Below are 15,469 nucleotides of genomic sequence, written 5' to 3'. Positions count from 1 at the left end.
CCATGGACATGCCCCAACCTCCATCTTGACCGTCATAAAAATTCTTTTATTCACAGCGCTTAATCGTTTAGGCCCATTTTCATTTCATCAGCAGGGACCTGAGCCTTATTATAACCTGGAATGACTATTGTCTCCATAGGGGCATCATTTGGTATTTAGGAACTTGCCCTTGGAGCAACATCAATCAGTCCATAAGCACATATTCATTGCCTGCTGTGCTAGGCACTGTGCCAAGTATTGGGGATACAAAGAAAGCAAAAGATAGTCTCTGCTCTCAAGGAGCTCCCAGCCTAATGGGTGAAACAACAACTGTGTACAAACAAGATACATCCAGGATGATTTGGAGATAATCACTGAGGGAAAGCTGTAGCATTGAAGTGGGTCAGGAAAGGCTTCTTACTGATGAGATATTAGCCCAGACTTGAAGGAAGCTAGGAAGACCAGGTGATAGATGAGGAGGGAGAGAGTCATGGGTAAGGAAACTTGAAAGGCAGAAAGCATAAGCTGTTTCCAGTTTACAGGTGGCTTGTGTTTAAAAAGTTCACTTACCCGTCCATTGTTTGTCATTTAAAACTTCCTCTTTCCATGAAAAGTGTTATTTAGTAAATAATACTTTAGGTTTCTAGATTAGCCCCTAAAATCTATTTGATTGATTACATTGATGAAATGTGTGTTCTAATATGTAAAGGGCAGCCATAAATCACACAGTCGTAATTTGGTGAGTTCCTGAGCTTCAGTTGATACAGAGACTAAAAGTACAAGCAGGATGGGATATATTGGTGAAGCGAAAGTGTATGGCTGTCATCCTTAGATGCCATTATGGCTGACCGATCCCCCCTGGGTAGCTCCTTTCCCTTTTCTGGATTTCAGATTCTTCATCTATAAAATGAGGGGGTTGGACTAGGTGATTTTTAAGGTCCCTTACGGCACTCAGATCCGATCCTATCCTGTCCATTTCAGAAAAGCTCAGGATCACTATAAACTGAAAGAGCTATCTTATGTAGAGACAAGTTTTATATAGTATTAAATAAAATAAATGTCGTGTGTGTATATATATACACACACACACACACACACACACACATATATATATATATATATCCTATATCAGATTACCTGCTGTCGAGGGGAGGGGGGAGGAGGGGAGGGAGGGAGAAAAATCTGAAATTGGAAAGCTTATATAAACAAAAGTTGAGAACTATCTTTACATGTAATGGGAAAAAAATAAAAAACTTTATTAATTTAAATAAATAAATAAGTAAATGTATTTCCTTCTAGGAGAAATGGATGGGGAAAGAATCCCTATGTCTCTCCAGCGAATAAAGTCAATTGCTTGAATTTGGATATTGTTTTGTCCCCTCTTTCTCTGTCCCCCCCACACACACCCGTCACCAGGGTTGCAGATACACTGAATTCTCAGAAACCTTTGGCTATAGCATTCCCATGTATGTACATGGGTCCACTCGTGGACTGAATTCAAGTAAAGCAAATATACAGCTCCCTGACCTATGCCCTGAGCTATAATTCTATCAATTCTGTCAGATTCCATAGACTGATGGACTTGAGCTGCTAATAAGCAGCTGCTGAAGTACTCTTTGAAATGGTGCTAACGTCCAGTAGGTGGCGCCCTGAGGCAGTCCCCAACCCTCTGCTCATTAGTACTACTTGGGAGACGTAGTCAGGAATTTAGATGTGCTGAATCTGCTGCAGCATGGGGAAGGTAGTGAGGTGAAATCGGTATTTAGGCCCTGCTTTCTATGATCTCAAGCTTGAATCTAAAACAGTGGATCCTTTCTACCTTCTACTTTCATGTACACACTGGCAGCATTTCCTGGCAAACTGGCAGCCATTAAACCACTGCTTTCACCAGCCAGCTTCCCTGATTGCAGATATCAGGAGGGGGAGCAGAATTCCTAAGATGACTGAAAGGGACTTTGTCTTGGGAAGTGGTCTGATTAGATTTACAGTAATGCATTTAGGAATCTAATATACTACAGATTTATATGCACTCCAGCTTCTATGTATATATTTATGTGTAGGTGTTGGGAGTGAGGTTGGACAGGGAACACGGTGGGGTGGGGGAACCCATTAAAACAAATTCCCGAGAAGCTTTCTAGATCCTTTTATTGTACTGAAATATAATTATATAAATTATAAACTATATCCAAGAATAAACAAGGTATGGGTTGGAGCTGGGAAGCTTTCTGGTGCACGGGCATACCCTATCCAAGATCATTAATTTTTTCAACCTAGCAGTGACATTGCAGGGATGCCAGTGGAATACCAGCAGGGGTTTCGTGCATGGGGTTGGGTCATAAAGTATTAATGATGTTACTTTGAAACATTGGGGGAGAGGAGAGGACAACGTCATGTGGGATGATCCTTTACAAAGGATCGTTTTTTAAAACAGCTGGATCTTGCCCATCTGTGACACGTATGTTGCAGTCAGTGGTCAAGTAAGAGCTGATATCCAATATTACTTTGAGATGCTAACATGTTTGATGTATTGGGATTCTAAGTCATGGCTACAACTTCCATTTTCAGTTTTCTCTCTTTCCTGATTGGCTTGGTAAATTAAATTGCTCACACCTAAAGGTGGTTAGTTGAGAATTTTGTTGCATTTCATTTTTTTTTAATATTAGAAATTTAGCCAGATTGTCAGGATAATATTATACTTTTGTTTATTTTTAAGCACTGACTAAAACAGATAATGATCAGTAAGGAAAGTAAAAAAAAAGTTAATGCCAGAGAGAGAAAAATTGAATGAGCGTGATTAAATGTTTCAAATGTTGCCTCCACATTCTTTGTTTATCCTTTGTCGCTGGAGAGGTGGCTACATTTGTATATGCTAATCAACAAAAGAGTTAAAAAATTGAAAGTCATTAGAGAATGCTAGAGTAGCCGGGGCAAGGTCACTGGGGCTCAGCTAAATAATTGATGAAAGGCAATGTTAATCCTAGGTGTTTTGATGGAGTGGTTGGAATGCAGTGTAGTGTGTTGGGAAGAACAATGGTTTGGAGTTCTAGTTTACATGTGTATTAGCTTGATGAGTCTGGGGAAATTATTTAACCTTTCTGTGCCTTGTTTTCAGATAATAATAGTGACACTATCTTATAAGATTGTTGTGAGCAAAGTTTTTTTAATCTTAAAGAACTATATAAATATGAGCTGTTGTTATTGTTATTACTACAGATGGCAAGCCCATGAAAGAAGATTAATAGTAAACAGATCTCAACTAAGATGAAAGGACCAGAGCTTTTATCTAAGGTGCTTGGCAACCAGGGATCTATGTTTTCTCCACTGGCAGTCTTGCCAAAGCTCCATACCATTTTCCTTCCTCCAAGACCTCTCCTCCCACCCCAGTCTGTAGCCAATTGCCTCTGCTTTCGCACTGAGCCCTTATAGCTCTGTGTTGGTCAGCTTGCTGACCTTCACAGATGCTGAACCACAGTTCTTCTACTCACACACACACACACACACACACACACATTCTCTCTCTCCCCCCTCCCTCTCTCTCCTCCCCCCCCTCCCTCTCTCTCTCTCCCTCTTTCTCTCTCTCTCTCCCTCTTTCTCCCTCTCTTTCTCTCTCCCTCTCTCTCTCTCTCCCCCCTCCCTCTCTCTCCCTCTTTATCTCTCTCTCTCTCTCCCTCTCTCTCTCTCTCCCTCTCTCTCTCTCTCTCCCTCCCTCTCTTTCCCTCCTGGGGTTTGGTAAGAACTATGAGTAGTCTATCTGTGTCACATCCCCAACCACTGGTTCTTGTGGATCCCCGGTTAAGAACCTCTGTACCAAACTCTTGGGACACAGACTTTCCCTCCCCCCTCATACCTGTACCAGACTGTGACTGATTTGGATGAAGACCGCCGCCATAGCATCCTGAAGACTTCCTGCTTCTCCCCAGCCTTGCCAAGCTCTGCCTCTTCCCTCAGCAGCAGCCTCCCCAACCTGATTATGGTTTGGGTCTCTGTTTCTCTGTTTTGGGGCCTGTCCCGGGATGTGTCTCCTCTCAGGCCTTTCTGTCCTGTGATTTTAGTCCTCATTCTTACTTATGCCAGGGGCCAAAATGGGTAGTTACAGCCTTGATGGGGAAAAAAGGATAGAATTTTGAGGATAGGTTGGCAAAGAGAAAAATCTAGAAGGGAGAGTCTGAAAGTAGTGAAATTGTATTCTATGAGACCTAGGTCATAGAGAGGTTGCTAATCTTTCATCCCCAGTCCAAATGGGTAGAACTAGCCACAGGATAGTGGTTGCTGCCAGCTGTTAAGAAAACTATCTGAGGAGGCAGCTAGGTGGCGCAGTGGATAAAGCACCAGCCCTGGATTCAGGAGGACCTAAATTCAAATCTGGCCTCAGACACTTGACACTTACTAGCTATATGACCCTGGGCAAGTCACTTAACCCTCATTGCCCCACAAAAACAAACAAACAGAAAAATCCCTTTAGAAGGGAGTTTGAAAACCAACTGAGAGACTCCTACACCTAAAGTCATCATTGGAGAGGGATAAGCCTAGTATAGTGTAAGGGACTAAAATTCTAGCTAGTCTGTCTAAAATATCTAATGAGTGGTCGCCAATAAATTATAAGCTTTAGCAAGAGTTTAGACTTTTAAGTATTTATTAAGGAGAATAAGAATTTGGTGAAGAGAGAGAGAAAGGCCTAGATTCAGATGTCTATCTCAGGGAGCCAATGTTTGCAGCTCCTATCCCCCCTGAGGTCCTCCAGAAAGAACCTATGGAGAGGTTTCTCCTTCTGATCTCAGTAGCTTACGTAACTTCAGGGTGGGCCAGGTGTGGCCCCTCCCAAATGAGTCAGCTTAACTCCAATAATTTTTACCACAATAGTGAAATGCTCATGGTTCTAGAGTCAAAGCACCTGAGTTCTGTTCCTCCCTGCTGCTCCTCCGTGGACTTGGGCAGTCCAAGTACCCTGAACCTTCTTTAGGCCACACATGTGCAGTTCCTTCAGTTGATCCTCAGGTGACAGAGACTCCTAGACATTCTTCAGCTCATCAATATCCCTCTCAAACCATGGTGTCTGGAACTGAACGCAGTGCTCTAAATGAAACTTGATAAATGAGAGTGTCATGGAACTATCACTTTCCTGTTCCTGGAAGTTATGCCCTTCTTAAGCCCAAGATTTTTTTTTTTTTGGTGAGGCAATTGGGGTTAAGTGACTTCCCCAGGGTCACACAGCTAGTAAGTATTAAGTGTCTGAGGCCAGATTTGAACTCAGGTCCTCCTGAATCCAGGGCCAGTGCTCTATCCACTGTGCCACCTAGCTGCCCCTTAAGCCCAAGATCTTATTAATTTTTTCAGACAATACATCAGACTGCTGGTTCACATTGAGTTTGTGATCCACTAAAACACCCATATCTTTTTCAGAATAACTGCTTGTGAAGTTGTTTTGTTTGTACCAAAGTGTAAAAGTTTATGCTTGTCCCTACTGAAGTTAAGTTTATTACTAATGATTTATCCCGGTGCTCCAGCCGGTCAAAATTTTTGAATCCTGACTCAGTCACCCAGTTTATTAGCTATCCGTCCAAATGTCATCTGCAAATTTCATGAGTATACTACCTATGCCTTTTTACAAGTCACTGATAAAGATGTTAAAAACAGTACAGGACCATATAGTAAAGATCCCTATGCTATTCCCCTTGTGAGGGCCAAAATTTGATATACCGAGCATTATTTGGGTGGCTCGCCTTAATATTGGGGTCCTGGAAATAATGAGAGACCTTTTAGGTTCACCTTCCCCTCTGAACTGCCCTTTTTAGATATTGCTCCCAGGCCAATAAGAAAGGAGCCTTTAAGCTTTAATTCACAAAAGGATCAGATTTTATTACCTGGGTATTAATTAAACAACAAAGGTAAAACTAATAAAAATCAAAGATAAGGAAATAGGAAAAAAAGAAATACAGATAAATGCTCTTAACTCTAAACTTAACCTATGTAATCCCCAGATTGTTTCCATAAGCTAGTTCAAAGGAATTTAGGGTTTTCCGTGATTAACTCACCAAAACCTGGACAGTCTACAGTTGCTCAGGCCACCAGGACAGCAGATGCCAGAGAGAGAACATACTCAAGAACCTAACATTCCGGAAGAACCCTCTGCTTCCCTTCAGGGAGCATTCAATCTTTCCTCCCCCAAAAGGGGAGGTCCTTCAAAAAACTGCCTATGGAGAGCTCTCCTTCTAACCTCAGTAGTATACGTAACTTCAGGGTGGGCCAGGTGTGGCCCCTCCCAAATTAGTCAGCTAAAAACTGCAATAATTTTATCACAAATAATTTTTTACCACATTCCCCGCTTTGTTTCTTCAGAAAACACGTTTGTTTGATGAAACAGCCAAAAATAACAGAATATAATATCCTATACTAGCAAACAATATGTTAATAACAATATAGAAAAGGGAGAGAGGAAAATTTTGTTCAGAGGGGTGGTCCCTCATGAACTGGCACTTTGACGACTGGCCTGCAGAGGGAGGGCCTCTGCAGAGAGTACATGTTACACATGGTGTATATAATAACAGAAGGAAAAAAAGAAAAACAACAAAACAAAACAAAACTGTTCATTTAAAGTCTCTGAGCTCTTGTCTTCTTGGAGTGGTAAGATGTCATCAGGAGAAAACTAGACTCTGGTCTGGAAAGCTGGACTCTGGTCTGGACTCTGGTTGTCTCTGGACTCACTTCTTTAGCTGTTGAACTGCTGGATGTTGACTAATCCTTAGCATAGCATTGTCAATGATCAAATCAAACAGTGAGAGTTCTTCAAAATATAACTCATACTCAAACTCGATATATATAATATTACATTCCATTACACCCTGGAGACCTCCTGTAGGTTGACATTGAACCATTAACTACTCTTTGAGTCTAGCCATCCAACCATTTCTCCATCCATCTGATTATATTATAATTTAATCCATCTCTCTCCATCTTTTATCAAAGCTTTGCTAAAACGTAGGTACTATATATCCACCATATTCTCTCATCTAATAGTTTAGTCATCCTATCAAGAAAGGTAATGACTTGTTCTTGATGAATCCATGCTGGCTCTTTGGAACCGTTGCTTCCCTATTTCATTGTTCAATAGCCATCTCTTTAATGATTCATTTTAGAATTTTCGTAGGAATCAAAGTCAAGCTTCCTGGCTTGTAGTTTGCAGATTCTGTTCTCTTTCTTCCCATTTTGTAATACCTCTGTCACTTTACATCTTTCTTATATTGTTGATAGTGGCTTAGAAGTCACATCTGCCAGTTCTTTTAAGATCCATAATTGTAGCTCTTGTCTGAACCAGATGACTTTAATTCATCAAGAGCAACTAGATGTTTTCTTACCATCTCCTTACTTATGTTGGTAATCAATTGGTAGTAAAGTACCCTCCTTTGAAGAGAAAATAAAGTATGGGTGGGACCTATGTGCCTACAAATTGCCCATCTCCCAATCCTCTGTGTGTATGTGTATATCCCAGGATAGATCTATATAGAGAGAGATGTGTGTGTGTGTATGTGTATACATACATATTCCTATATGCATGTACGTATATGCGTGTGTGTGTGTGTGGCATAGTAGTTAGGATAGAATTAGGAAAACCTAGGTTGGAATCCTACCTCAGACCTTAGGCAAGTCACTGAATCTCTCTGGGCCTCAGGTTTCCCCATCTTTAAAATGGGGGTGATAATAGTATAGATCTCATAGAGGATCAAGGTATGCGAAGCCCTGAAGCACCACAAAAATGTGAACTATTGTTATTCTAGCTTACTCAGTGAGTCCTTTCTCTGTCTCTGTCTCTCTGTCTCTTTCTGTCTGTCTCTCTCTCCTCTCATCTCCCAAACTCCTTCAGTCATTTATATTTCCTTATTATCTAATCTCTCCCCAGACCCTTGCAATCTAGATTCAATTACTACTACCATGCTGAAACTGCCTTCTCTAAATTCACCAGTAATCTCTTAATTGCTAGATTCAGTGGCCTTTTTTTCAGGTCTTATCCACCTAAACCTTTGGCACTATTGATCCACCCTGTTCTATTCTCTCCTCACTCAGCTTCAGATATATTATACTCTTGTGGTTCTACTTTTACCTCTCTAATTGCTCTTTTTCTATATCCTTTACTGCTTCCTCATCTTACTGACGAATATGTGTGTTTCCCAGGAGTATGTGCCAGTCTTCTTCTGATCTCTCTCTGTACTTTCCCCTTTGGCAGTCTCATTCACTCCCATCTCTCAACTATTACAATAGCTTCCCAAAAGGTCATTCCTTCCTGCCTCCAATTGATCTTTCATACTACTGTTAGGATAATCATTCTTATCTGTTGATCTGATTATGTCACTTCTCAGAAATTGTGGTTCTAGTGTCTCCCTTGAGTTAGGATTATTGTGAGATGAAATGAAATGATAGATGTGAAAACATTTGGCAAAGCATCAAATATTAAATTCAAATATCTGCTAAAGTAGCTCTCTACTCAACGTAAACACCAAGCACCGAGGATATCGAAAACAAGGAGTGATGATTGAAGAAGTGATAGCAAAATCAGGAGGTCTGGTTTTGGTCTGAGAGGAAAAAATGAAGAAAACTTTTTTTTTTCTTTCAGTAGAGAGGCTGTAAGACTACAAGTATGAAATGGTGTGTAAAGTATTTGACTAACAGTCGAATGTGGACCCCTTGTCAAGTGGGGTACTTTTGTTCAAATTTCTGTTTAATGCAAAGAAGAGTTTGGTGTGGGGAGGAGAATTATATTGAGGAACTAATCTGATGTTAAAATAAATATAAGTTATTAATGGGTGGGGCAAGTGGGCAACAAACATTTATTAAGCACTTACTATGTTCCAGTTACCACACTGAGCATTGGGGAAACAAAAAAAAAGGCAAAAACAGTCCACATCCTTGAAAAGCATAAATTCTAATTAAAAGGACACATAAATAACTAGGTGTACAAAAGTATTTGTGTATACGTATATATACATACATACATACATACATACATACATACATACATACATACATACATACATATACATGTGCACACACACATACATATAGTTGTTGTTTGTTGTTCATTCTTGAAGAGGACAATGACATTAGGGTGATGTCATGACCTGCAGTGAATTGGATCTGAGGGAGGGCTGTGTAGTCACCAACCTCACTCTCTCCTCCAGAGCCATCTGGGTCCAGTGGCAAGATCTACGTCAGAACAACTGGAGATGGGCCCAGATGTTTAAGGCAATTGGGCTTACGTGACTTGCCCAGGGTCACACAGCTAATAAGTGTCTGAGGTGAGATTTGAACTCAGATTCTCCCAACTTCAGGGCCAGTGCACCACCTGGCTGCCCCAAATGTACATAAATATACATGAATACACACAGTGGATAGTTAGTAATCTAAGAAGGGATGACACTAGCTTCTGAAGAGACTAGGGAAAGCCTGTAGAGGGTAGAAATGGAACCAAGTCTTGAAGGAAGCCAGGGAATCCAAGATATGAAAGAAAAGGGGCAGAATCCTCCAGATTGGGAACCAGTCAAAGCTAAGGCTGGGAGGTAAGAGGTAGAAGGTGGTTTGTGCAGAAGTGCACATAGTCCAGGACAACTGGATCCCAGAATATGCAGAGAGGGACTAGAGAGGGAACAAGAAGCCAGGTTATGAAGAGCTTTAAATACCAAACGGAGGGATTTGTTTCATTCTACGGGTACTAGGGAATCACTGCAGCTCATGAGTAGGGGCTAACATGGTTTAACTTGTACTTTAGAAAAATCACCGGGGGCAGCTAGGTGGCACTGTGGATAAAGCACTGGCCCTGGATTCAGGAGGACCTGAGTTCAAATCCGGTCTCAGACACTTGACACTTACTAGCTGTGTGACTCTGGGCAAGTCACTTATCCCTCATTGCCCCACAAAAAAAGAAAGAAAGGAAGGAAGGAAGAAAAAAGGAAGAAAAGAAAAGAAAAATCACTTTGGTAGCTGTGTGAGAATGAATTGAAGTGGGAAAAAATTTGAGGGAGGGAGACCAATTGGAATGTTATTCCAATATGGTCTGTGCTAGAGGTGACAAGGGCCTATACCAGGGGGTATGGCTAATGAATGAAGAATAGGAGACTTATGTGAGATGTTGTTAAGGTAGAAACAACAAAAATTTGGCTATGTATTGTATATGTGGGGTAGAGTCAAGGATGAAACCGCAGTTATGGACATGGGTGTCTGGGAGGATAACCTCAACAGTACTAGTAAAGTTAGGAGGAAGGGTTTGGGAGGAAAAGATAATAAGTTCTGTTTTGAACATGTTGAGTTTGAGAGGCCCATGGGACATCCAGTTCAAGATGTGCTAGAGATAGTTGGTGATGCATGACTGTAGCTGAGGGGAGAGACTAGAAGTGGGTACAAAGATCTGTGAATCATTTGGATAGAGATGATCATTGTACTCATGAGAATTGATGAGATTAACAAGTAAGAAAATAGAAAAAGAGAAGAAAAGAGAACCCAGGGCAGAGTTTTGGGATCACCTACTGTTAGTGGGTATGAAAGCAGAGAGATGAAAAAGATAAAGAATGTGAAAAGATCATTAGGGATGATTTCAAAGAATCATCAGAAGATCCTATGAAGTGATGCAGTGTAAAGTGAGCAGAACCAGAATAATTTATACAATAACATTAAAGAAAAAAAATAAATAAAAACACAGGCAGAGCCAAAATTCAGAGTAGCAAGAAACAAGACATCCCAACTTTTCCTAAAACTCCAGATAGATCTCAAAAATGTACCAGATTGAATCCTAATAAAGAAATCCAAGAAAAAAATCAAAGTTGAGTCACTTGTCCAGCCCAGGTCAGCACAAGAAACTAGTCTTTAGACACTGGGGATGGGAATGGGCCAAGTCCAGTACCCAGCACCCAGGGAGAGGCTGTGTACTAGAGCAAGAGAAGGTACCAAACCTATTCTGGGCACCCCCAGAACTATATTTGGGGCATTGCAATGGGAAGCACCAACTACCCAGTTCTAGGTTGGAGATTAAGGGCAGACTACGGATAGGGCCTGCCCCTGGAAGTGGCATTCCCTGGTAGGGAGCAAGTTCTGACGCAAGCAGTTGTGTGGCTCCGAGAGTAGGAGCAGAGGCTCAGTTCTACCTTGTAACTTACAGAGAAATAACCAGAGCAGAAATCCAGACCAAAGAGAAGCCTACAATTTTGTGGCTGGATCAGCAGTCTCCCTGCTGACTAATAGTGGCTGGATGAATCAGCAGAGTACTAGGTCTCAGGCCAAAACCCAAGGTCATTGTCTTGTAGAGCGCAGACCAGAGGGGAAGCAATCAGATGTTGCTCTGCATCCTATAGCTTTAGAAATACTAAAAGGGCGCTGCTCCCCAGCTTAATCTGTCTCTGAGGGTGTGGAATAACAATACTCAAATACCCTAAGAAAGCAGCAGCAGCAGGACCAGACCAGATCTTTTCTCCATAAGGACACAGAGCCGAGTCCTAATATCAAGTTCAAGATCAGAAACTAGGCTAGAAGAAGGATTAAAAAAAAGAATTCTACCATAAAAAGCTGTTGTGATGACAAAATTGCTCAAGACACAAAGCAGAAGAAGAGAATGACCCCAAAACATTTATAAGCAAAGCTTCAAATAAAAACATAACTTGGGCACAAATTCAACTAAAATTCCTGGAAGAGAATAAAGCAAAGGTTTTGGAAAAGAAAAAGGAACTTTGGAAGAAAGATTCAGAAAGGGGTTAACAACCCTTGGCTCAAAATGTACAAAACCTTGCCCAAGCAACAAACTCCCTGATAATGAGATTGAACCAAATAGAGGCCAATGACTCCATAAGATAACAAGAAGTATTAAAAGAAAATCAAAAGACTGAAAACATAGAAGAAAATGTAAAATATCTCATAACAAAAACAAGTGACCTTGAAAACAAATAGAAGTAAAATTTCAAGAGTCATTGGACTATCCAGACGCCATGACCAAAAAGAGTCTAGACACTGTATTTCAAGATGTCTAAAGAGAAAACTGCCAAGATTTCTTAGAACCAGAGGACAAAGTAGAAAAAGAAAGAATCCATTGTCACCTCCTAAAAGAAACCCCAGAATGAAAACTCTCAGGAACATCATAGCCAAAATCCAGAGCTTCTGGGTCAAAGAAAATAATAGTACAAGAAGCCAAAAGAAAGAACCCAAGGACTGAGGAGCTATAGTCAGAATTACACACAACTCAGCAGCTTCCCTCACAAAGGAGCATAGGACTTAGAATACAATATTCCAGAAGGCAAGAGATATAAGCTCCCAGCCAAGAATAATTTACTCAGCCAAACTGAGTATGATACTATGGGGGGATAAAATGGACCTTTAATGAAATAGAGGACTTCCAAGCTTTCCTGATGAAAAGAATATAGCTGTGTAGAAACTTTGAAGTTCAAACACCAAAGTGAAGAGGAACATAAAAAGGTAAACACAAATGAACAATGATAAAGGACTAAACAAGGTTAAATGCTTACAGTCTAAAAGAGGGAAGATGATGTATCCCCTCTGAACCTTGTCATTATCACGGGTCATAGGAGGCCTGCAAGTGGTTCTTTTATGTATTGATGATCTGAAGAGAAGAATGGAAAGAGAGGGGGAATGGAATATAATATATAATGGGGGGAAAAGAAAAAGAAAGTTAAGGGAAAAAATACTTCACATTATTAAGGTACACATTATGCAAACAATGAAGGGAGGATGGGGATGAGTGACCAACACTTCAACTCTCTTCTGAACTGGTCAAAGGAGGGAAGAATATAGACACACAGTTGGGTATAAAAATACATTTCACTCAACAAGGAAATAGGTAGAGGGAAGGAAAGAGAATTAGAAGAAACCTATATACTCAGAGAGGAATTATTTCTAAGCAAAACGAACTTTTAAGAATGTACAAAAATATAGCTCCTTTTGAGGTAACAAAGAATAGGAATCTGAGGGTGTATGTAGCAATTAAGAAAAAACTGAACAAGTTATAGCAGTAAATGTGATAAGATTGTGCTCTGAAGTCATCATTATCACCATAAAGAATGGCTAACATTTATATAGTACTCACTATGTGCCAGCCACTGTGCTAAGTGCTCAACAATTATTATCTCATTTGATCCTCACAACAGCCCTGAGAGGTAGGTGCTCTTATGATTCCCATTTTACAGTTGAGGAAGGCAGGTTTAGTGACTTGCCCAGGACCACACAGCTAATAAGTATCTGAGGCCAGAGTGGAACTCAGGTCTTCCTGACTCTGGGGGCATCTAGGTGGTACAATGGATAGATTGGCAGGCCTGGAGTCAGCAAAACCTGAATTCAAATACAGCATCAGATACTTAGTAGCTGTGTGACTCTGGGCAAGTCATTTCACCCTGTTTGCCTCAGTTTCCTCATCTATAAAATGAGCTGGGAAAGAAAATGGCACACCACTCCAGTATCTTTGCTAAGAAAACCCCAGATGGGATCACAAAAAGTCCAACACGATTGAAATGACTGGACAGCAACAACAGCTTCCTGACTCCAGGCCTAGTAATCTATCCATTGTACCACCCAACTGCCCAGAAAGGAAAAAGGGGGAAAACCAAGGACGATTTAGGTGATGTAGAGTAAACGACTTTGAAAGAATTAGGAACTTTGATCAGTGTGATCACCAGCCACCAATCACCAGTCTATAAATATATTTTGGATATGGCCAGTACAGACATTTGTTTAGCTTAACTATTCATGTGTGTAACAGTGGTTTTGTTTTTCTTTCATTCTCAGTTAGGAGTAGTGGGAAGTTAGGGTGGGAAGGACAGAAGGTAGATTTTTATTGATTGAAAAAATAGATACAATCTTGAAGACTTGAGAACTATAATCTACGCAGTGGACAATTATAATTCCAGAGGACTGATGATAAGGCATGCAGCCTACCTACCTCTTGACAAAGAGATAATATACTGAAAATAAAGAATAAGTTGTGCAATTTTTGAACACAGCCAATGTGGGAATTTGTTTTGCTTTACTATGCATATTTGCTATAAGAGTTTTGGGGGGGGGGTATTTATTTTTCTCTCAGGGGTAAAATATGAGGAGGTATAGAGTAGCCAAAAAGAACAAAAAAGGAAGAAAGAAAGAAAGAAAGAAAGAAAGAAAGAAAGAAAGAAAGAAAGAAAGAAAGAAAGAAAGAAAGAAAGAAAGAAAGAAAGAAAGAAAGGAGTCATTAGAAACATCTTTTTAAAAAATACTGAGAAAAAAATAGGAGGAAGACCAGAAAGAAGCACAGACAAATGGGATGGCTTTGAAAGCTACAAATTTAGGTTATGTCCTTTAAAAAGAAAAACAAACTATACATAACAGAGATTTGCAGTTTCATATACTATCTTCTTAGAGAGAGAGAAATACTACTTTTTGTTTGGTTTTATATATATACAGAGAAAGAGAGAAATACTGCTTTTTATTTGGTTTTAATTTCAGAATAAAAAAATTTTTAAGAAAGAAAAGGCTGAAAAAAATCAAATTTAAAAAAAAGAAAAAAGGGGCAGCTAGGTGGCGCAGTGGATAAAGCACAGGCCTTGGATTCAGGAGGACCTGAGTTCAAATCTGGCCTCAGACACTTGACACTTACTAGCTGTGTGACCCTGGGCAAGTCACTTAACCCTCATTGCCCTGCAAAAAAAAAAAAAAGTCGCCAAAAAAAAGAAAAAACAAAGAAAAGGCTGTTAGATTTGGTAATTAAGATATCGTTGTGGGGCAGCTAGGTGGCGCAGTGGATAGAGCACTGGCCCTGAATTCAGGAGGACCTGAGTTCAAATCTGGCCTCAGACACTTGACACTTACTAGCTGTGTGACCCTGGGCAAGTCACTTAACCACTGTTGTCCTGCCAAAAAAAAAAAAAAGATATCATTGTGTGCTTGCTTTGGCAGCACATATACTAAAATTGGAACGATACAGAGAAGATTAACATGGCCCCTATACAAGAATGACATGCAAATTCGTGAAGCATTCCATAATTTAAAAATAAAAAAGATATTTTTGTTATATCCCAAGGAGGTCATTGATAAAAAGAAAGGTACCATATACACCAAAATATTTATAGCAGTGCTTTTTGTGATAGCAAAGAATTAGAAACAAAGTATATGGCTATTGATTGAGTAATGGCTAAAAAAAAAACCTGTGCATGAATGTAATGGAATATTATTGTGCTGGGGGCAGCTGGGTGGCACAGTGGATAAAGCACCGGCCCTGGATTCAGGAGGACCTAAGTTCAAATCCGACCTCAGACACTTGACACTTACTAGCTGTGTGACCCTGGGCAAGTCACTTAATCCTCATTGCCCTGCTTGGGGGAGGGGGGGAGATCATTGTTAACTTTAATAAGGAGTAAGGGATTCAAGAGTAAAGTATAATATAGTTAATTTGGTTTTCTCATGTGGTCACAAGAAGGAAGGAAGGAGAGTGTAAACTGTAGAGGTGATAGCCTGTGGGAGCATTGAGGGGTAGAGG

General features: G+C 40.3%; 1 protein-coding gene and 1 non-coding gene across 4 annotated transcripts in view; both read left to right on the top strand.

Moving 5' to 3' along the window:
- Window positions 1-15,469, top strand: part of TOM1L2 (target of myb1 like 2 membrane trafficking protein) — a 166,665-nt gene that overhangs the window by 114,171 nt on the left and 37,025 nt on the right. The gene's annotated exons all lie outside the window — the stretch shown is intronic.
- LOC122737543 lies at window positions 14,874-14,980 on the top strand. Its single transcript, XR_006354373.1, has one exon. It is a non-coding gene; the product is annotated as a U6 spliceosomal RNA (small nuclear RNA).

The sequence above is a fragment of the Dromiciops gliroides genome, chromosome 1, assembly GCF_019393635.1.
Source record: "Dromiciops gliroides isolate mDroGli1 chromosome 1, mDroGli1.pri, whole genome shotgun sequence".
In the NCBI taxonomy this organism is placed as follows: domain Eukaryota; kingdom Metazoa; phylum Chordata; class Mammalia; order Microbiotheria; family Microbiotheriidae; genus Dromiciops; species Dromiciops gliroides.
The sequence above is the reverse complement of the archived record's forward strand: the minus strand, read 5'-3'. Positions and strand labels throughout refer to the sequence as shown.